Raw genomic sequence first — 24,596 nt, forward strand, 5'->3', positions numbered from 1 at the left:
CGAAACACCGAATGTGGCCGATATGTTCCGAGCTTATTTACTACACTATAGCGTCCATAAGAAATCATATACATATACCATACAAAGGATCGGAGAAAAATTTGCGTGGTTCAACAGTTCTAAGTCAGATCTCTTGTGTTATGCCGGTTGTAAGAGGTCAACTAGTGAATGTGTTTGTGAGTTGAATGTGCGTGTATGCTAGTGTGTGCGTGTCTATGTAGATAATACTGCAAAGAAGTCTCAAATATTTATCTCCACTAGTAAAATAATATAGCCGAAAAATACTGAGCGCTAGTCGTATAACGAAATCAAGAAAAACGGGGCAAAGGAGCGGGGGATGGTACACTGGTTATTAAAACTCCGAAACGTTTTCCTGGCTGTGACAATAATATTATTTGTTCAACAAATTCCAAAGAACTTTATGCTTCTGATCCGACGCTTAATTAAAAACGGTCGCGTCACCATTAATAGTAAATGTAGAATTCAAACACAAAAGGTTGTAACAATAATTTGAAGGTAGTATTATTTATTTATTTTTTTTTATATATAAAAATTGCTCTATTTTATAAAATAAAAAATTTAAAATTCACCATATATCGTTTTGTCGAAACAGGAGAAAATTGATAATTTTACCACCAGGTTATTTGTTACCCGTTAACATGGAATGGTTATAATATGATGGCGTGTAATATGGTATATTTTATATGCATAATAATATATACATACAGCGTGGTAAAAAAGATCTGATATTTTATTCGTACTCGGTTTACAGTGTTTAATATTATAGTTTTAATGGATATTTTTAATTAAAATTGACGTCTTATTATTATAATTGAAAAAAATTAAATAATAATTATAGTTTATTGCCACTCCATATTTGGTTGAATAATTTTAATTGAAGATTCAAAATTCATAACAATATTATAGGTACTGTACATTATTGAGTAGGTAAACCACTTATTATTTTTTATTAAGAATTAAAGTTATGAGAATCGGATATTAAACATTAATTAAATATTATCTTATGTAGCTAAACATGGAATAGGTTTTATTATTTTATTAAAATTTTTATTATTATTTGAGGTTTAAAACAGTGATTAGTTATTAATTTCAGTCTTACACCCAAGAGAATGTTAAAGTTTTACGTATAAAAATTGACAGGTACCTACTTATTTTTTTTAATGTCGTGATTAGTATATCCTATATACTATATGTAGATGTATTCAGAATTTATCATGCCAAATGAAATTTCACTTTCTATGACTAACTCATATCTAATGTATATATTTCTATACAAATTAGTCACATGAAAGTGAAATATTTATTATATTTTTAGAATTTTTATCGCTTAATTACAAAGAGAGTAAGTTGGAAATTATTTTTTATCAGGTCAAAAACATGTGGATTGTCTACTGTGGTGTGATTCAAATTCAGATAGCATACTCGTTATGTAAATAAAACATCGAAATGTCTATATATGGCCCCAACGAATCACCGCATTCATTTCACATATTATTATGAACACACGAATCAAAATAAAATAATACATTTTAAATCCATGTTAGGAAGATTATTAGTATTAAACAATTATAAACTATAGGTATTCAATTATCCTAACTTCAATATTTTAGTACATATTAAAGACTATTTAAATATAACCAAATTATTTAAAAGTTATATATTATATTATGTAACATATTACAAATTTAGTTGTACTAAGAACCAATAAATACCATTTTGTAGATATGTTTACATATGCATATTAAAAAATTATAAATGTTTTAGCTTTCCTCTACCTCGTACACACATCCACTCCTTGTATAGCTATATTTAACTTTTTGAAACTTATTTCATCATTTGCTGACATTGTGGAAATGTTCATCTCCTGACTCATTGCGTCACATCGCATTCGTTTTGGCTTAGCATTCTTTCTGAATTTTTTTTTATTTTTTCTCTATTTCTAAAGGTTGTAGCGAAATGTTAATTAAACAATAACCTTTCTCGTAAATTTGGCTATTTTATGCAAAAATAATTTTGAAAATTTAACTGGTAGTTTCAGAGATTAGTGCGTTTAAACAAAAAACAAACTATTCAGTTATAAATTATAATATTATTTATTATTAGTATAATACTACAGGACAGTTGTTTTATCAAACACCAAGACGTCTTATTATTTATGAAAATTATTTTTTTGAATGACAACATACATTTTTAATTTCATATTCTGAAGCAGAATATTTTCGGGGTTTTATGATATGAGTATATAAAAATCAAAAAAGACGAGTGATATATCCGATTTATAAGTATTTAAAGTTAAAGTATAAGCTGAATAGTAAACCAACATTTTGTGTAGTATCTCCTATTTTTCTACTTCGCTCAATAATACTTTAAATACTTATAAACTACTGTTCCGAATTTCAATTTTTAATAAATAGTTATACTCCAAAAAATATTATTCGTTTGAATATCAAATAAAAATGTATTATTTTATTAAAAAAAAAATAATAATAAGAATTAAAATGATAAAATACATAATTTTTTAATAAAATGTATTATTTTGATTAAAAATGATGTGAAAAAATATATATAAAAACTTCAATAGATTTTTGAATGATGAGTTTCTTTGATAAAGAATTACATAGTAGATTATTTTATTGCAGGCGTAATTCTACTTATTATAAAAAATTGTTAAGCTATAATCAAAAACCTAAATTTTGAATAATAAGAAAAAGAATCTCTTTAACAAGGTATTATAGTAATTATGTATGTGAATATCTATCAAGATACATTTTTATTTTTTTGTTTACATTATATAATATGTATCTCCATCTTACATTTTTATGGATTACAATTTCTTTCCTCACTTTGAGTGAGCCTGATTTCATTACAATCCTATTCAAGTGTATAGCCAACCGACCAATAATAGAATAAGTGTAGTTTTATAAATATTCACTCAATATGTTTTACAATGAATTTACTTTTGTACACATTAGATGACTACCCAGATATAAGAAAGGAAAACTTTGAAATGATTTAAAGTAGATTCCCATTCACGGCGTGATGGATCACAAATATCTCGTGTTTATAATTTGATTTGATGAAATTCAACTTAGTGTAACTATTGTAAATGGTTATTAAATTATTTATTTATACTATTGTAATATTTTGATAATAATAATATAACATATATAATATGTACTACACGGTGTTATACTACCTACACCAATTGATGGTAATGAAAATATGACAGTTATATTACACTGTATCTATATATTATGTTCGCGGAAAATGTAAAAACAGAGTCGTATTATAGATCTGAATCGTTTATAAACTTTGTTAATTTTAATGTTTATATTACGAAAAATACTATCAAAAGATTTTTTTTTTATCGAAACTTATTAAATAACATTTAAACCGAATGTGAATTATACTTAAAGTATTATTGCTGTATTGTGCGAGTAAACATGTAATTGTAAATAAAATTGTGAACTGTTGTACTATGTGTGTGTAAAAATACTCAACGATAAAATAAATAATTATATTGAAAGTTTTTTTTTTAGGTATTTATATTCATACAACATTATACATAGAGTGACGTTAAAAACGTTTGGAGTTTTGACAACTCGGTATGTGTATTTATCTACATAAATATATCTCGCAACGACGAATGATCGATATAGATGAATATGAATAGCTGCTGCTTTCAATGTATGAATAAAATAAATATAATCTGTTGCAAGTCCTTGTATAATATTTGCTTATTTCCGAGACAAATATTGACCAAAGTTCTCTTTGAATAAATTTTTATTATCCGATATATTGTCGGCAAAATTGCACACCTATATAGGTAATACTATTCAACCCTCAGAGTTATTCTACTTTTATAATGATAATATCCACCCGTTAGTTTACTTTATGACGTTAAATCGTAAGTTACAGTTTCGCATTGATGTCGAATTGCTTTTTTAATATTATACTACAAATAATATAATTTCTATAATATGTATTATGTTCAACATTAAACATTATTAATAAGCTATAATATTAGGTATATCTGATACTGAATCAATCAGAAGTATGTACGTATGAATGTATTTTTTATTTTTATTTTTTTACCATAAGGCTAACATAGCATTTTAGGAAATAATAATATTATCGGTAATAATAAACGATAATACATATTTAATATTATATATTATGCATCATTGTATAATAGATATTATCGGTTAAGTACACATTTTCAATACTATTCTTATATTTAATCTAAGTAAGCACTATATAAACACAACATAATAAATGAAAAGAATATTAAAATAAATTTAAGCATAATATTAGATATCCAAACAAGTTTAAACTCATTAATGAACAAACGTTTAATTTTGATAAAATATAATTTATGTGGTAAACTCTTACGTAAATTGTTGTGAATATACATATTATATTAATTGACCAAGACGAGGACACACGTGTACGTGTACACATAATCAAAAATAATCCAACGTGGACATGAACTGGAGATACACATTTCTATTGCTTGTAGCTACATAACTAATTTATAACTATTACACGGTTTGGATAATATTATCCTTGTAATATATATATTTTTTCTATAAAATACTCGAATTATCATCAATACTAAAATAGTTATTGATATCAATAACTTTTCAACAACCGAATAATACGCGTAGCAACTTGTATATGGGTGGCTGTTGTAATAAAAAGTCGTTTCGTGAATCGATTCATACACCAGGTGGTTCTTCTTTTATTATGATTTTTTTTTCTGATAAATTATCAAACGATTCCAAAAGTTTATTATAATTTTATACAGAAGATTATACACCGTCCATTTTTCGGACATCTCGCACGTACGTACGCGTATACACACACACACACTGACCGTTCGACAAACGCTTATAATAAAACGCTGTTAATACTCAGGGGAGTCGTCAGAGAAAAAAAACCACCCGGATGACCCGTTCGAAAGGCAATAAAAGTGTTTTTTTTTTTTTTTTACTATATCGTGGTTGAATTTGGACAGACCGAGATGGCGGAGAGGAGAATATTTGTTGGTAGAAAGAGTTGTGAGAGAGAAAGAGACGGGGTGACGAGTCTCAACTCTCAAGGGTCCCCGCCTGCAGCAGGATTTTTCCACAAAGCGTTTGTAAAACTATGTCCTCGACCAGTCCGATTCTTTGAGAACATAATAATATATATTTTAACTACCACTGTTAGGATTCCAAAATAATACCGTTGTGCTATTGTTATCCATTTAAACCATTTAATCGAAAATATTTTTTACGCGTGTTTCAATTATGAGTATAATATACACATATCATTATACCTCGCCTAATGGATAATAGTATGAGTTATAATTACATTATATTTAAGCGGTGTATATACCCCTACTATTATACGAGGGAATGAAAAAATGTTAATATAAAAATCGTTTTCGTCCATCGTTAAAACCGAACCAAATGTTATTACAACGTATAATAAAATGGCTTTTAAAATAAAACCACTTCGAAAGCGAAGCACAACTATACCGTACTATTATTGCATATACACAATGACATTAAAACAAATTTAGAAGCGTGCTGTTTGAGTGTAAATCATATTATAATATTAGGTATAGTAGATTATTACGGGTTTTCTATTAAATTGAAGTTGCAACATTATTATTCAATAAAATTGATTTTACATATTTATTTACAAATTATAGATTACATAATATAACCAGTAATAAATACACCTGTTACATAATAAAAAAAACTCAATAATAATTAGATAAGAATGTTCAAATATATTAAAATTTGTTTTGTAAATTGGTAGCCACAGTGGATTTGACTGTGATAAAATATAATGTTATCTTTATTCAATGATTTAAATTTGTTAAAGTGAAATTTAGAATTTTATTTGTCTTATAGTTAAATATTCATACCTACTAGAAAGATAACTTAAAATTAATTATTACAATAAATGTATGAATGGTTTTAAAAATGGTATATTAAGTATAATATAAATTTAGGTAATGTGCAACATTTAATAAATAACTAAATCATTGTTATTTAAAAAGATAATATTATTTATTAGATATCTAGAATAACTACGTATAATAAAATATAACTAAACTGATGTATGTACCAAATATAGTTCGAAATATTATTATGAACAACTAAAATTAAAAGATGTTTAGTCAAAAACAATGTGTCATTAATCAAATTCAGTTACTTATAAACAATATAATTAGGTATAATAGGTATTTGTCTTAAATAATATCAAATCGTAAAATGTCTTTTATTAAAATATTTATATGATTAATAGTTAAATTATTCTAAATTATTTTTTTATAAATATATCATACCATAGGTAATAACATAATTTTTTGTTAATTTCAGAATGATGGCTATTCAAAAAAAAAACCTATAATAGTTATGTGAATGTAATCTGATTTAATCGTGTATAAACACTTTAATTATAAACATGATCAATGCCGATTAAAATTGTAAGTACGATATATTTTTTTTATTATTAGCCTTAGATATTGATAATTTATGTAATGAAGACTATTATATACTATTATGAATTGATGTACCTTAACTATAATCGCCACACATGTATAATATGTAATATATTATAAATTTAAAAATGCAATATTATGTTTATATAAATATCTACTTAAATATTTAAAAATATAACATCGTCTCACTATAACATTTTATCAATTTAGTATAGTATTTGACGTAGTTCACAAATTATTATGAATTAAAAAATAAAAAATACGAAATAGGTTCTAAAATAAAAACATGAGTTCTGCTACGAAAACGATTCAAAGCTGTGTTCAAAAAGAAGTGTTTCAGATTTTTTTAGAGAAGCAGCACGCACTACAATATACATAAGTCATTTTACGGCATTTTATTTCTTCAATTATGATTTTTCTTTTTTTCTATTTAATCAGCCGACAGAAAATCTAAATAAAAAAAATTTTAAATGTCTTTTCTTTTCCCGTACTTTTATTGTGACCCGAATAGATAATAATATAATAAAAAAAGTATAGAAATAGGTATGTGTGTGTTAACTTAAACTTTCACTGTGTAATCTGTGTATAGCATACGTAGATCATACTATATATTATGTCCTTTTTGAGCGAAGGAGATGACAATGCGTACATGAGGATTATAATATTATAAAGTTTGAGTCTTTTCGATGTTTAACCGACGTATATCCACCTACGTTGTGCGTTCGTTAATATGACGACCAATTAGTGATAAATATGTGCAAAAATAAATATACATAATAATATCATGTAGTATCTATGTTATACCCCACAGCAGTAGCAAGAACAACAATTTTGTGTAATATACACCTAATGTGAAAATTAATAATAATTATTAATTTTTAACAATTAGATGTATATAATACGTAAATTTTTTATTAACACTTTAAATAGTGACTTAATTTTTCTATTAAAAATTTTCCTTATTACTTACTTATATTAATAGAATAGTATAATTTTATTTGAAGAAAACAAGTTATTTACACCGGTGTTTGGAGTCATGATTAGCTGTTGCTGCACAAAAGCTACTATTTACTGTTTTGTTTTGAAGAGTTTGCAAATAATTTGTACTTATCTGATAATGTGATGTCATTAAAGAAATATGTAAGTTATCGAAGACGATTTTAGTACGATTCAACTTCGCTTTTAAGTTTATACAAATATAAACTTTTCCCAATTAATTAAAACGTATATCATTTTAATTAATATCAAATTGTAAATTTTAATTAAAATCTGATATTTCAACTAACACAATATAAAATAAGTTTAAATAGCATTGAGATACTATTATGAATATATGATTTTAACATTATATTAAATTGTTTTATAATTATATTTTTAAGAACCTAGTTCAATGATCTCAACATTCTAATGATACCAATTTTCGCATCATTTTATCACATTCAATCCAATAAAAACGTCCTAAATCATTCAAATATACTCATCTCTAAACTATAGCCTCTATCAATCATATCTATCTATCATATCTGAAAACTTTCCTCGTTTCCTTAAACTAAATCAGGTATAATAACAATATTATTTAAAATGTATACAAAATGACTTAAATTAAATACAGTTAATAATCAGCAGGTATCACTGCTCCTTTTTCTCACGATGTCATATAAAATGGTAAAAAATATAAACCTATTTACTCATAAGATTATTTTGGGTACAGATTTTACGTTTTTTATTTTTTCAAATACATAATAATAATAATAATAAAAGGATGGTCAATTTAGTATCATAATAGGTATCAATGTATACGAAAAACCGGTGAGACACAATTGTGTACAATTTTTATCAGCAATTTTGAATCACTATTGCCGTGTTTTGTATTTATTCTCGACAATAAATTGTTTGTTTATGTTACTATAGAATAAAATCTTACTTTTATAACTACATTTTGACTTTTAAATTCAATATTACAACATATTTGTCAAAAATTAGTTATTTAAGCTGTACCAAGATGTACAATTTGAAATTGAATACACTTTTACAATTTATTATTTTTAAATATTTTAATTCAGTCATTTTTTCAAAATTTAACTTTTACTGATCAAAAATAAAAACTTAAATGTGGCAACGTTTCATAGCAAATCGTTTGACTTTTGGAGTAAATATTAAAGTTTATTGTACGCAATTGTGTTCTTAAAAAGGTGCATCGTATGCAATCATGTGATACCACACAAAATGACTTTGAACGGAGATGAAATTTTGTTAGCCTAGGAGCTTAGATCTATATTCGTATTTTCTACTGCGCGATGAAAAAAGTGGTTTATGTTTTAATGGCATTATACCCTAAGATTAAATTTTGTACAAAATATGCTAATTTAAAAAACTAGTGTATGTTTCAAGTTTCTACGAACTAGAAATGTTTAACTATAACTGGAGGTTAGAGCATTATTGTGAGGTGTTTATCAATAATAAAATACGTTTGGTTTATATATCTAAGAAATATATAATTAAAATATACCTTATAGTTTTTGATAGATAGCTGTTAATAATTGTATTGTTTGGTTCGCTCGAGTCGATCGTTAGTGGCGAACTCCATTCGTGTGTCATTTAATATAATAAATAATAATTCGGATGTGTAAAATGTTTTGAGTGTGTATATTTAGTGTTAATTAATTATATCATGTGTTTAATGTGTAATAAGTATTTATATAGAGTGTAACGAAATTTACACTATAAATAGCATTAAAATAAGCAAAGTATTTTGAAAATTAAACCGATGTAAAGAAAATGCCAAAAAATGTTTTGAAAACTGTTGGACAATGGACACTAATATTACTTTTGATATTTATAATGCTTACCAAGGATATTCAATTTTCCATCGGAAACTATCCCTGAAGTCTTAAATTAAAGCATTATTTTGACAAGTTATGGTGTACATATTATAGACACATCATTGTAAAATCAATACATTCATCACTTCGTTTAGATTCTAAAAGAAGTACCTGGTCTTTATAGAAAAATATATCTGAAATATTGTTTATAAAATTGTCTCTGGAACATAAATGTGGCGTGGTGTTTGACGCAGTTACTGAATAGTGCTGCGGTTAAGCACCACCTGGCGTTGCTAGCTCTCCGATAGATGACCAACCGGGGTTTTAGCGACGAAGCCATGTCTCACAAAACCCTACCCTATTATAAAAAAAAATCCTACCAGCCAATGGCTATAGTTGTCGAGGTTTTGTGAAAAAAAATGATTGAAACAAACATATCATTAATACTAAACTATAATGTAAGAAAAAAATACTAACTAAACAATTTATTAATAACCAAATATAATATAATGTAGTCAAATTAATTCGACAAAAAAAAATGTTGAATTCAAAACTTATATTTATTTTATCTATAATTTAATTAGTATATAATATTGAATAATTTAAAATTAAGACAAATGCATAACTTATATAATCATAATTATTTTTTTTATACACATTCTTAGTTTAGTTATAAACAGTTTTATAAAATAGTTATAAGGAACCATTCTATTTACTTGAAATTATTATCAAATTTTAATATTTAATATAATTATATTCAGTGTTAAAATCATAACGATTGCAATCCTTCAGATGTACAGAAAATGTCAAAAGTTGTGCATTGTGGTGAAATTAAATGTCAGTACAGCTAAATGTGTTACTAAGAAAACATTATATTATTATTTGTTTATTTTGTTACTCATTGGCTATAAGAGACGTCTTGGTCTTAATCACAATCTCCCTAGTTTTATTTTAAATTCTATTTAAGCTAGACTAAATTTGGTATCTTTTAATAATAGAGATGAATTAATTAATACGAGTATATCCTATCTATTCACAATTTTAAAAGGTTATATACATGCTCAGATTTGCTACATCTTTACTTTCATATCCTAATATAAAATTCTTAGTCGATTCCTTCATTCACAAATACGTTTCATCATACTTCTTATGGTTTTATTAACCCTATTGATAGTATCTCTAGTGTACTATCTTAATAATTCAATTTATTTGAGTAAAACTATTTATATAAACAAATTTATTTAAGTCAATTGTTTTACCCATTGTTTATACCTAAGTTTTATTAATATTTGATATTGTAGTATAATTATTTTTGTTTTTTTTTCTTTCTTATTTTAGTCATTTGTATATATTATAATTTTCTTATTTTATTCCCTGTTAATTAAGTAAATATATATTGTACTATTTTTAAATATTACTATGTTAAAAATTCAATAAACATATCACTAGACAAGGTTTTATCATCCAGGCGCTATTTGTTTCCATTTAAAATATTATACTATTTCACATTTTATAATTGTGTTCATATATAAATACAAACAAAGACAGGAATTTTTATACATAATATATTGTAGCTGTAGGAATTTAATTAAACTTTAATCGACCGTTTTAAACTCTTCATCGATCGCGGAGTCACATCCCGGTTTAAACGTATTTAATAACTTTAGATAAATACGTATCTAAACCTATATTATAATTCGTTTAAATTATCACAAAATGTATACATCCATTTCTATTTGGGAATCACACGATACAATATTTAATCCTATTCGAAATTACACCAACGATTGCTGAAATTGAGTTAGGTTTAGTATAAATAAATTGATTGGAAAAATAATTTGAATTATTCAATCGAACAAGTTTATTTTTGCAAAAGTGATCATAAATAAATAATAAAATGTATAAGTATCTTGTTGATACACCATCATGTATTGACATTTAATTGGTGTTAAGATAGCAGGGGTGGCTTACTTTAATTGACATTAAAGTTTCCAGGTGGGTGAAAATTGACTTTTGAGTTAGTCGACCACAAACTTGATCATTCTAATTATTTTCTTTATCCTCTCAATTTTTTTTTTTTTTTGCACGATAACAATAAATTGATTAATAGTGTTTTAAATTGAATTTTATATTTACAAGTTAAACAAAAATTTAAATAAAATTATATTAAAGTCAAAAATTATTAAATATTGACTTAAAAAATCACGTTGCAACAGGCCAGTCAATCTTGATCAACCTATTCGTCACCTCAGGTGTAGGACATGCTGTTTTCGGTATTTGACTAGTAGCAAGTTATTTAGTCAATTAATATTATAAATAAAAAAATAATTTACATTAATGTAGAGTATTATCATAAAACTTAACACGTTATAAAATCATTTCACAAACAAATACATTAATATAATATATACATATAACTATCCGGGTTTCTTGTACCACCTACTTAAGAAGTTTTTTGAGACAATACAATCTATTGATTTCTAATACACTTTTTACCATAAATTATTTAGTTTATTTTTTTTTAAATTTGAATTAACTTGATTCTAAATTCAAATTAATGGTCATTGGGTTATTAATATAATTAGTTTTATTTAATAGTCCTTTATAATATCATCCGAATGCTGAAATTGGCCAGCAAAGATCCATCTTTTTTATTTTAAACCATATTTTTGTTATGTTATCTTTTTGTTATTAAAATAAGTGAATTATAAATAAATGTCTACTTATACTTCTGTATCACAATGTGTTTAGTTTCAATTTTAATTTAATTTTGAAAATGTATATATATTTTTTTCTTTTCGTGAATCTACTTTTAAATTGGGTCCGTCCTATATTACCTATATATCTAATAAATAAATAATGGTTTTATAAAAATATAAAATATATGTAAAATTAAATCTAGTGTTTATTATACTTTTACCGTTTTTATAAATTGTAAATTCTGACCTTCAATGCAGAAAATTAAATAACTCAAAAATGACTCTTTCAATATTTTGAGAACAATTATGTAAAAAATAATTTATAATGAAAAAGAGAGTGGAAAGAGTTATCATTTGAAAACCAGAAGCGTGTAGTTTTACGCAATATACTTTTCAAGTAGAACTTACAGCTTAGTATATTTTAAGAATTAAAAAAAAAAAATCATTGATTTATCACATTATTAACCTAACCCTATGCAAAAGTAAAAATATAATTTCACTATATATTTATTTTTAACTTTGTTTTAAAAATAAACGATCTGTAATTTATTAAGTATTAAAATAAGTATGCATGTGGAAATACTTTATAAAAATAGCAGTGACCTAATAAAAACACTTTTTATAAAGGGTGATTATTTTATTGAAAAACACGCATTATATAAAAATATTTTTTTTTTACATTATTTACAAACAAAATAAAACATTTTTCTAAAAAATTATATTTTTAAATAATTGTTAAGTATTTCTATTGTTTTATCAACAACATATATTTTTATTTTCATATTCTAAAGCAAAATATTGTTCTCAATATTTTGAGTCACAAATATTGAAATTTGGACTAGCAGTTTATGAGTTATAAGTATTTAAAGCTTACACACATAAGCTAAGGAGTAATAATTACGGGAATACTCCACAAAATGTGGTCTACTATTTCGTTTACAAAATTTTTAAAGACCTATAATTTATAAGCAATTAGTCATCACTTAAATTTATATGTATTGAAATACTCCGAAAAATATTCTACTTCAGAATATGAAATGAATACATGTGTAGTCACTCAAAAAATAAAAATAAATATATAATAATAAGCAACTTAAAAAAAAATATATTTTTTTTTAGAAAAAGATTGTTTACTTTGGCTAGAAATTATTTAAAAAAATATTTTTAAAAACTTAAACATAATTTGAAATAATCAGTTTTGTTCAATTCAATAATCACTCAGTTACAAAATATATTATATTATATATTACATAGAAAAAAAGTACTTTTTTAGTATTTATTTCTTATAAAATATCAAATACTCGTCGTAATTACGTTATTGTAAAATTAAAAAAACTTAATTACCACGTAATATATATTTGCAAAATTATTAATTTGGATTAAAACATTAAATGGTTTCCAATCACGCACAAAATCAAATCATTTTGAATACGTCTAATCTATAGTGTCATTACGGACTTACTGATTTAATATCTTTGTTCAATAAGATAACTATAAGTCCGTCGTGTACGAACTAATAGTAAATATTGTATATATATAATATTATAGTTAAATTAGATACGATATAATGTAATGAAGTCTGCTTAGTGCCGTATAATGCTCTCAGCATCATCTTTGGTATTAATTTCCGTGTTCCTGGATAGTTCTCAAAAAATATTTCTCTCTTTAAACTCCCTCTCAATCAGCTTAATATGGCAAAAGCAACTCGTACACATAACACTAATCTTCTAACGTTATAACGTTCTGTTAGTTTTAGTTTTTAAACTTGCCTGTGACAAAAACATACAATAAAGATGTAAAGCTTCAGCTTTATTATTAATTTAACTAATCATTGTTTTTTATATCTAATTGTATTGTACGCTTTGCAATACAATCAGCTAAACGTTTTTTTTATATAGTTTTTAAAAATAAAATTACCTAATTAGTCATTAATAATAATAATGAATAATAATTATACTATGCGTATAATTGAAGACGATAACAAATCACATATTTTAATAATAATTATTAATTTAATAGTCATTTAATTTTTGTGAAACATTTAAAATGTTCATTTAGATATATTGAATACTTCATATTTTACGCTATTCAATTGACGAATATGTGATAATGGTAACGGTAGTATGGCGTTTAATTGTTGTTCACAGCGTAAAGAAACAACAAGAAAAAAAATTAAAGAAGTACAGAGAAACAATGAGGAATCGGTACCGTTGCCGAAGCAAAACTTTATCCTCCGCCGCCTCGCAAATATTGCTCTTACACAATACCCGAGACGACATAGACAAGAATCACCGCCGCCGAGTCAGCCGAGTTTTGATTTTAATTAAATAAAACCTACCGAACCAATAAGCGGCAGTGGCAATGGATTTTAAAGGTGAAATTAATTGCTATTTCAATGGAATTCGTGCACCATTCGCTGTGTACCTACCGGTCGTCGTCGGCAGTATTATTGTAATAATAAATAATACGCAATCGCGTAATACACCGCCGCATCGTTTTTAATTATTTTAAAACCCGTTTGTGTCGAGTCAAAAGTTTTTTGCGCATGTCCTTTTGTACCACCGGAAGCACAGGCGTGGCGTCCGACATCCTCCGCATCGTCTTTTTCTATAGCGTACTCCGTTAATATCGGCGACAATGTCTTTCTGGTGCAATGGAAAGAGTTTGTCATATTTATTGACCGAATGGCTTATATTATGTTATATCTTGTTGCGTATCTTAACAACATCGTCATTATAATGATTGGAGTTGTGATACATATCATTTTATACATGAAACCTGGTAGACGAATATAAGCCTTTTTTTACCCAGTCGAAGTTTTACGATCCACCTGTGTGATATACATCCAGCGATCACTACAAATATACTTTATGTATACACACACACCACATATACGTATACGCGTTTGAAAGTAATGTAATATAGTAAATCTATGAGCGTATGTTCATCCAAGTATGTGTGTGTAGATGCCGACATCGGAAACCAACTTTCCGTCCCCTCGTCATGTCACACTGATGTGGTGTGGAATTGGAGTAAGTCGTATCGGGGGTAACGAACGGCTAGAGCACTCAAAAGCTTAGAAATAGAAAATAGACGGGTGACTGGTAAAAACTCGTCGTTGAGATGGAGGGGGAAAGAAATACGCGATCGGCCGTACGAGTGGAGGAGAAGGTCGAGAGGAAAAAAAACGTCCCGTAGATTAAATCGAGTAAAACCGGCACGCGGGTACTTTGTCCCGAGAAAATAACTGAACTTTTTTCATTAGTGCACCGCAGTAAAGATTCTACAGGAATTTTCTAAAGTTTGATTTATATGCGTGTGCATGCGCGGTGTGTGTATACATAGTGTCTAATTGATTTTTAGATAAAATAAGCAAAAAAAAAAAAATACAATACCGGAAACGATAGAGACAGCCATTGATCGATATTCGTTAAAATGTAATTGTACATTTTATAAGTGCATCTCGGTGCGTCTTTACACATGCGATTATACCAGACAAATAAGTACTTATAAAGTATCTAACGTATAACCAAGAGATTTGTCAACGACAACTGGCATTTTCGACTGTATTCACTGAAAAAAGATTATGCGTTTGTTAATAATGTAATTGTTTCGAGTTTTAAAATATCCGAAAGTTAGTAATTGTTATTGATAACGATGAGGAATATAAAAATAGTGCAAATATGTATATACCACATTATATGGTAATATTCTAAGATATTATTCTATTTGTTCGTGAAAAACAGATATTTTTAAAATAATTACTTTTTAACAAAATTACCGATCTTAAAAGTTTACGCAAACTATATTATCATCATATTGCAAGTTCTCGAATGCTTCAATTCAATTAAATCGAAAGCTTTCAAAATAATTTACTGCGTTATGATACAGCTACTACTATCGCCAATAATGATAAATTAATAATATTCAGTGCATTATTATGAGCAATTATATGTACGTTTTGCGTTAAAGTTAAAATGTCTGATATTCGTTATTATTTAAATTAAATATTTTAATTTCGTTTAGTAAATAAACGACGTGACCTAGCATCTAATCGTTTACCGTTAGATGAATGCATTTTAAGATCACTGAGTTTTACGCGGTATAGCGTCGAATAAGAAAATATCATGAATTATTGATGTGTCGAAGATCGAGCGTATAAACTATATAGCTGACGTGGCAATAATAATATTTGCCAATAAACTGTTGCATAAACGTTGTAGGTGTAATGGTATATTTTTATCGTTTCGAGAAATCCGGATGACCCGATATAATAAGTCACAGCGCTACTCGCACAGTGTATTGCATTGTTATCTTGCGCGTTCTGATACAATTGTGTGGGCACTGTTCGAAAAATGCATATCAAGACCGTGAGAAAAAAACGAAAAAAAATCAACGGAATTGAAATTTTAATACGACTGCAGTGGAGCGATATTGCGCATTGTAATCGATTTCGTGTGTATTATACATATATGCGCATATTATTAGTTTTAGCACCACGCGACCCGCGGGCTTTGAATTTTTTAAAGGAAATCAGCTCGAGTCCGATTTTCAGACACCGAGTTCGGGGAACCGCCGGACCGCGGTAGTTAAATAATGAACAACAGTAATAATATAATATACGAGTGCCATCACCTCTATATCCGACTGCACTTCCACGTCATCCCCGTGGCCCCAGTCGTCGTCCGCAGTTTCTCGCGTATATTATCTTCCGGTCTGACAGTCGGCACCACACGGCGCTACTAAACCAATCGCCGGCGCGCGGTGATTCATTCGGTCGCGTCAGGCGCCACTTCTGAGACGTCTGACATAATAACGGGTCTCCCCCAGAGATTAGGGTCGTATATTGTTCTATTTACGTTTAATGTATGTACGCGTATATACGTGTAACGTAATCTATCGTATATGATGTATAGATATAAATGCGTGTACAATGTACACTGTACATCGTCGAGTCTTCGGATAATTTGCAGATCGAGAATTACGACTGTTACGAATGTAGTATACTAGAAGTGCAGGTATTCGAATATTTATAATACCTAATCATAATACTACACAACGTCTTGCACATCATTAAATAATTGTATAGTCTTGTTTTTTGCTTAGTATAAATCAATGTTCACTCGGCGACCACGCATATATGCATACGTATCACCACTCCTTCTCTTCACACCTTTATTTGGCACGTTTTTTTTTTTTAATAAAACGAAATCTCATCGTGTTTCCGTTTTTTAGATAATTGTGAAAGTCAGTCGACAACAAACCCCGTTGATAAATTATTATATCACCTGCCGTTGGTCAGAAACGGTTTTTCGAAAAATAAGACTGTCACAAATGTTTCGACACGTCGTCATGCATTAAAATATATGAATACCATGTACCTTGAGATTTAATTGTGTCTCATAAACCACAACCCTAATACGTCATATTATTTTTTTTTTGTACACTTGTAAAAGGTTAAATAGTTTAGAAAGCTCGATTTTTATTGTTATTTTCAATACGATGCTCAGGCTATGCATTTTAGTAGCATCGCTGCAGTGTACTGATTTGACTGCATGGATCGCAATAGTATTCTACATAGGTTTAATATTATAATGTAATGTTGGTTAATTTATTTTCTTTAAATTTATCTTTGTTTTTTTTAAAATAGCTATATATTCACTATATTTAATTATTTAACTATTTATTATTTTATTATTTATTCAATTGTTTAATTATAATTTTGTCTGGTATGCCTCTTCATAATGTGGTTATCTCGTTATTTGTCATTTGATATTTTTTTTATTATTAAAAAAATATATATTTACATTTTATAACGTATAAATGTTGATGAATTAAAGCAAACTCGGTAAATATTTTAGTAAATAATGCTAATTTAGAATATCGAAGTGATTGTGAGAGCGATGGTCCGTGAAATTAAACTATCAAATATATTATGGAATGTTTAAATATCTAGTATCTATCTAGAGTTACTAAAAATAGAACTGACAAAAAATTGAGATGAAATTTTTTTTTTATTCTTAAACTAAAATCGATAATAACAAATTATATTGATAAAATAATAAAATAAATATTTTTTATGAGAAATGAGAAATTTAAAATTAAAAAAGAAAAAGATCTAGAAATAGAAAATGTGGTAGGAGTATGAGTGGTATTTATATATCTTACATTCTAATACTTTTTCATATTTAATAATAGATTTTATATTATATTTTATAATCTTAGAAAATTAATAGCTACCTATTTGTAATTTGATGTAACATTATTAATGCTCAAAATGCTCAACATAAATAGGACATAATAACAATAATAATATAATATAAAGTTTATTTTAAAAACTGTTTTACCAATATTATGCATAATATACAAATCATTATACCGTGAACATGAAAAATCCGAGATAATTTAATTTAAAATAAACTTATAACTCAACGTTCTATCATAACACTTCAATATAATATTTTATAAGTCTCAAATTAAATAATAATTTTATACCAATTTTGGGATCTTTCTATGATCTTGACAATCTTACATTATACATTATTTATACTTTAATAATATCTCTAAAACTATCTCTGCTGTATACGAGTATATCGATTTGGCGTCATTAAATCTATGAACCTGAAAATCTTCTTATCAAAAATGGATTCTCAGAACCAATTTTTAAAGTCTTCTCAGTCAATTCACACACCATTAGCGAAAAGATCTCAAATCTTAAATAATTGATTTATAAATAAAAAAAAAGTTTAAAAGTGTCATAAATGATAAATATTTATGGTTTGTGTCATTCAAGTTAAATTATGATTTTTATAACATTACTTGCTTATTGTTGTAAGTTGTAACTAACTTAGAGTAATCTGATCTCTGATTAAAATCATTCTTCAAATTTACAATTTTATGACAGCTTTTGAATTAAATTCGAATTAAATGACAAATATAATTTGTTTTAAAATATATTATGCCCTTTGACTGGATACCATTTTCCAACATCGTACATCAAACAATTATTTGAATGTTTCCAACTCATACCTTGCATTTTGTCCCTCATCTTCTTGGTGCTCTATTATTTTTAATTACTCGATAATTATTACAATATAATACAATATATGAATGTACTGCTTACTATATATATTATAAATAAAATTACACTCAGCCTTTGTGTAATGACAATAACAAGAGTAGAATAAATTATATATATATAGTAATTATATACATTACATACATTTAATAATACTTAACAAATATATTTATGCGTGTATTATTCTTTTATTTGCACAACACGCATTCATTAATTTATATCTATTACTTGAGTTGTGTGCAACATCGTATTATAATAAAATACTGAGGAAGAAAATTATCATATTTCAATATACAGATTTTGCGAACACGTACTTTTGCACGACGATGCAACGTACTCAATTTAAAATAATTGATGGGAAAACAAACGAAATAGTTTAACGTTTGTAATATTATAACATGATACTCAGTATACATATACACTACCATGTAGTCCAAGCAAAGTAGAACATAAAACTACTACGTAAAGTTCAGAATATTATAGTGGTGACGCAGTATCTTCTGGAAATCTTATTTGAGTGTATACATCCTAAACAATGTTTTTCCCTGTTCTCGATATCGAAATATAAGTTTATAGAATTACATTTTATATTATTTATTTTATAACAGAAAAAAAGAAAATAGTCAAATAATACAATACAATTTTATTACATTGTACATATTATTACATTTTCGATATTATATACCAAATTATAATAATATGTAATGAGGTTATGAAATAAAAGTGATGCTCTAATTTAGGGAAAACATTTATAAAACTATTTTTAAAGATTGTCATTCAATTAGGTCGTCAAGTAAATATTATACATATTTATTGAAATATTTCATAGACATTGGTTTGTGAATTAATACTTTAATACATTTTTATTTCTATCAGTCAGATTATTGAATATAATATTCCAAAGATTTATGGTGAAATTCAAGATAAAATAGCATTGTTATTGGACGTAACTATTTGTTAGTATATACTTGTATTTTGTGGTTATTAATTAATTTATAATAATCACAATGTCGTAGTTATTAGAGCCGACCGTCGAAACTATTTCAACATAAATTATAATCTAATGTGTCATAACTTCATGGATCATTAGTAGTTTCATTAACACAATAGGTTTGCAGCAGCGTGTTCGATTAGAATTTTTAACTGAAAATAGTTAAATATATATGTATACAACTGAAATTCCACAATCTCGAAAAATTACTACGCTGCACAAGCAACCAAAGAACGAAATGAGCATTTCGTCAGTGTCTATGGTATTATTACATTATTGCTTTTACGCACGCCTAAGAAAGGAGGAATAACTATGCCATTAATTTACGCCAACGGTTTGCTCTTTATACGTAAATATATATATATATATATACATGCGAATCCATAAAATTACCTTTATACACCGCACGAGCCGACGGGAAAGAATACTACGCGATACGCATGAAACGGAGACGGAGTAAAATTATTTAAATTAAATTTCAATTTTTCTCCGTGTTTTACTCCGCGTCAAAGAAAATGCTTAATTTCATTTTTTTTTCATCGAAATACTTCGATTCGGCTATTCTTTTGAGTTCGCTCGAAGAAAACGTCTCTATACAATATAATTGCGCTCAACCGCGACGATAGCTTTGTGAGCGCATGTAAAACGGGTATGAATTATTCAATAGGAATATATACGTCCACGCAGACAAAGACAATATACAAAAGCTCTAAGTCACAACATTTTTTACCACTTCCGTTAGCGCATTCTATCATTCATGTATAATATATATACACACACATATTATAATATAACATTATTTTTTAAATTGACCGTCTAAATATATCTACAGGACCTCCAAAGTAAAAATCTAAAAATGGCCAAAATTCGTTATAATGAAGATGATTGACATTTTTTTTTTTAATATACATTAGTTATGTTTTTAGATTTTAATAGTATTCATTACAATATTATTTGTTATAAAAATTAGGTAAATATGAAATCTGATCGTTTGAACTTTATCATATACTATTTCTACTGTGTATTCGAGTAAAAAGTCATACTTTATTATTATCATAAGTAAACATTTTAATGACTAGCGAGAACAATATAATATTATATACTTCACATGTATTTAGATTTTGAGTGAATGAATATATTCATTTTACAGTGATATTATTTTTTTTGTTTTGTGTGTATGACACTATAAAATATAAACAGTTGTCGATAAAATGTTTTGATTGTTAAACTTTGAGGATGGTTTTAGATAGAAGATTAAAATTTAAAAAGTTCAAAATTAAAAAGTCACATTAATTTTTTTATAATCAGGAAAAAAAACAAAAACTTAAGATTTTTCATGTATATATCATTGAATTCGAGTGTTACATACCCATAATAGTATAACTCACTCGATACCTAATGTACAGTAGAAAGATAGCTTAGGTAACTTTTCTACCTATTTTCTTCTTAGTAGGTATCACAACTCTATGCGTTTTTTCTACCATGTCTGCCTTTATATTGTGCATACTTTTTTGCTAATTTAGATTTCCTAACTTTTTCAGAATCTAATTTACTCAATCTGATGATTGGTTTCTACATCGTATATGTTTCTCCTAAGTTTGTTTTATTGAACCACCGTATACCTTACATAGATGATAATTAATGTATATTATGACTATTATTTATTTTTTATTTTAAATACATCATACAAGGACGTGACATTTATTCATAGATTTCCCTCTGTCGCAGTCTTCAGTGTTATCTAAAAAAATTAACTTTAATTGAGATTGGATTCTGACATATAATTTCTGTTTATAATTGCCGATATTTTTTCTTAAAAAAAAAAAAAAATCATTAAAAAAACTGACAGTTCTTGTTCTCTGTGGTTAAATTTATTTACAAGTATGCGTATTTGTATCAATTATGCCTTAATAACTTTTCATTTCTTTTTTTGAATTAATAATGTCTTTTTCAAGGTTTTCGTAAAAAAAAAATGGATGCAATAGAAATAAATAATGTTTATTTTCAAATAGTACAAAAAAAAAAAATGAGTTATTGATTTAAAATTCAAATACAATATGTCAATAAGATACAATAATAATATTAAGTACTACGACAATAATTGTTTGATCCAGTTATTATGTAATGTTATATTAATATAATATAATATAATATAATAATAAATTAAAAATGTAATTATTTGAATTATATATTTTCATTTATGCTTTTGGAAATAGCTCTCAAGCTGGACAGGAATAAATTCGAAAATACACTTATACCATATTGTAAACAATAACCTCTTTTTTCATGTTCTAGTGGTTATTTTACAAATTGCATCACTGTTCATTTCAGTAGGCTATTTAAAACCCAATATAAAATAAAATATTATTAAATAATGTAATATTAATATTATATTTACGTTTTTATTGAGTTTTATTCATACCTAGATTATTTGTATATATGTTATACACTGCAAAGCCACAAAGTTAAGTAACTACTGGGAGTATAAACTATGCAACTGAACAAAAATATAATATATAATTTTATAATTTATAACTAAACACTACTATTCACACGTTATGTATTATAGTGGTCAGGACCTAATATATTGTTATATGCGTTGAACAAACTTATTGATTTGTTTTAGTTTTTACTAACCCACGTTTAATTATAATATTACATTATCAACTTCTCAGATACTTAACAATTAGTATTTAACTATATTACGGTAGACATCTATGAACTGCTGGTATGTGTTGCTGCTCTTTTTTTATCCCATGTAGCAGCTTATCCAAACAAATCTAAAATCATTGGTATTACATCGTGTGAATCGGGTAGCTTAAGCGTGAAAAGATCAATATAAATATAATATATTTGTGTTATATTAGTCAACTATTCAACAAAGATTACAACTAGCATTTTAAACCAACTAACATTAGTTTTGAAAATTACTTGTGGGTGAATGTAGTAAATAAATTTAAATTCATTAAAATAATTTGGTTAGGTAGGTAATAAGATACACAAATGATATTACTTAAAATAGAACAATAAAATAATTATTTTATTTACTCTTTAAAAAAATATAAGGTTAGATTTTAGAATTTTCAATTCAGATTTAGTACTGTAGTTTTAAATACTTCATGAGTATAATGAGTATTGAGTATAGATTATATATATTAATGTATTAATATATATATATATATATATATATTATATATATTATGTAAATAATATTTTCCGTCAACTTGTCATTTATACATTTTTAAAATACTTGAAAATAGAACATGATTGTTACCATGTGTGAAACAATATTACTATCATAGGTCATCACGACGTTTTGAGAGTTTCAGTAAATTTGAATAGATAAATCAACAGGGATACTTTTTATTTATTTCACAATAAACTTAAATATAAATACTTGCTTTACTATAATGAAGTGTCTGTTATCGAACTTTCTAAGACTTAATGGATATAATTTCAATCAAGTGTTTATTAAGACAAAATAGGTACGAATACAGTAAACATTTTCTAAAATTTTAAATAACAATATTAGGAATTCAAAATCCAGTTCCATAAAATTTTGGAAAAATTCATGATCGGGAATTCCTAGAAATATCAAAATTGTAAAAAAATTTCAATTATTTAGATTATTATTTTATGTTTTTATGGATAATGGCATAAGTACATTAATTTAAATACTTTCAAGTTTTAAAATATCAATTATAATTTCTATTCTATTATTTTTTTAATAATTTTCATAACTTCAAATTTTAAGTACTTCAAAATATTATTCTATAATTAAGGAAAGTGTGTATCATTTACAACTTTTATAACTTAATTAGTAACGAAACATTTAAATACAGTATTCAGATTCTGTTTTAAGAAGTGAAGAGTAAAGAAACTATAAAAAATAAAAATAAAGTCACAAAAATGTATGATTTTTTAAGTTCATTTCCCTGATCCAAATATATTTATCAAGATTTTGATACATTTCTCAATTATTATAATAGTTCATTATTATAAATGCGTATTAAATTAATTGATAATATTACTATATTATTTTCTGCAATATCGATCATTGTTAACCATCATATTTATTTATTTATACTTAAAATTGAGATTTTGAGGGTTTAAAAATATTTTAGGTACCTATATTTATAATATAGATTCCTAGTGTCCAAATATATATATATTTAAAGTACATGATATTAAACCAAAAATCAGAATTTTCACATGTCCCAAAAATATAATTAATTACCAACTACAAATTCGTATTAAATAATTGTATAATGTATTATATATCTTTTTAATTTTTTAAAGGTGTGTTCCTTATTTATCTTACTTTTTTATTTACACAGTAGCGTGGTTTAAAATATTTTAAATAACATAAAAATAATAAAATAAATAATTCGGTTTATAAATGATTGTATTATTATTATTAAAAGGTATAAAACATTTGTCAGATTAAATTGTTATTTGGAATCTAATTGTTTTTTTTTTGTTTATTTAT

Source organism: Aphis gossypii, chromosome 2, assembly GCF_020184175.1.
Source record: "Aphis gossypii isolate Hap1 chromosome 2, ASM2018417v2, whole genome shotgun sequence".
In the NCBI taxonomy this organism is placed as follows: domain Eukaryota; kingdom Metazoa; phylum Arthropoda; class Insecta; order Hemiptera; family Aphididae; genus Aphis; species Aphis gossypii.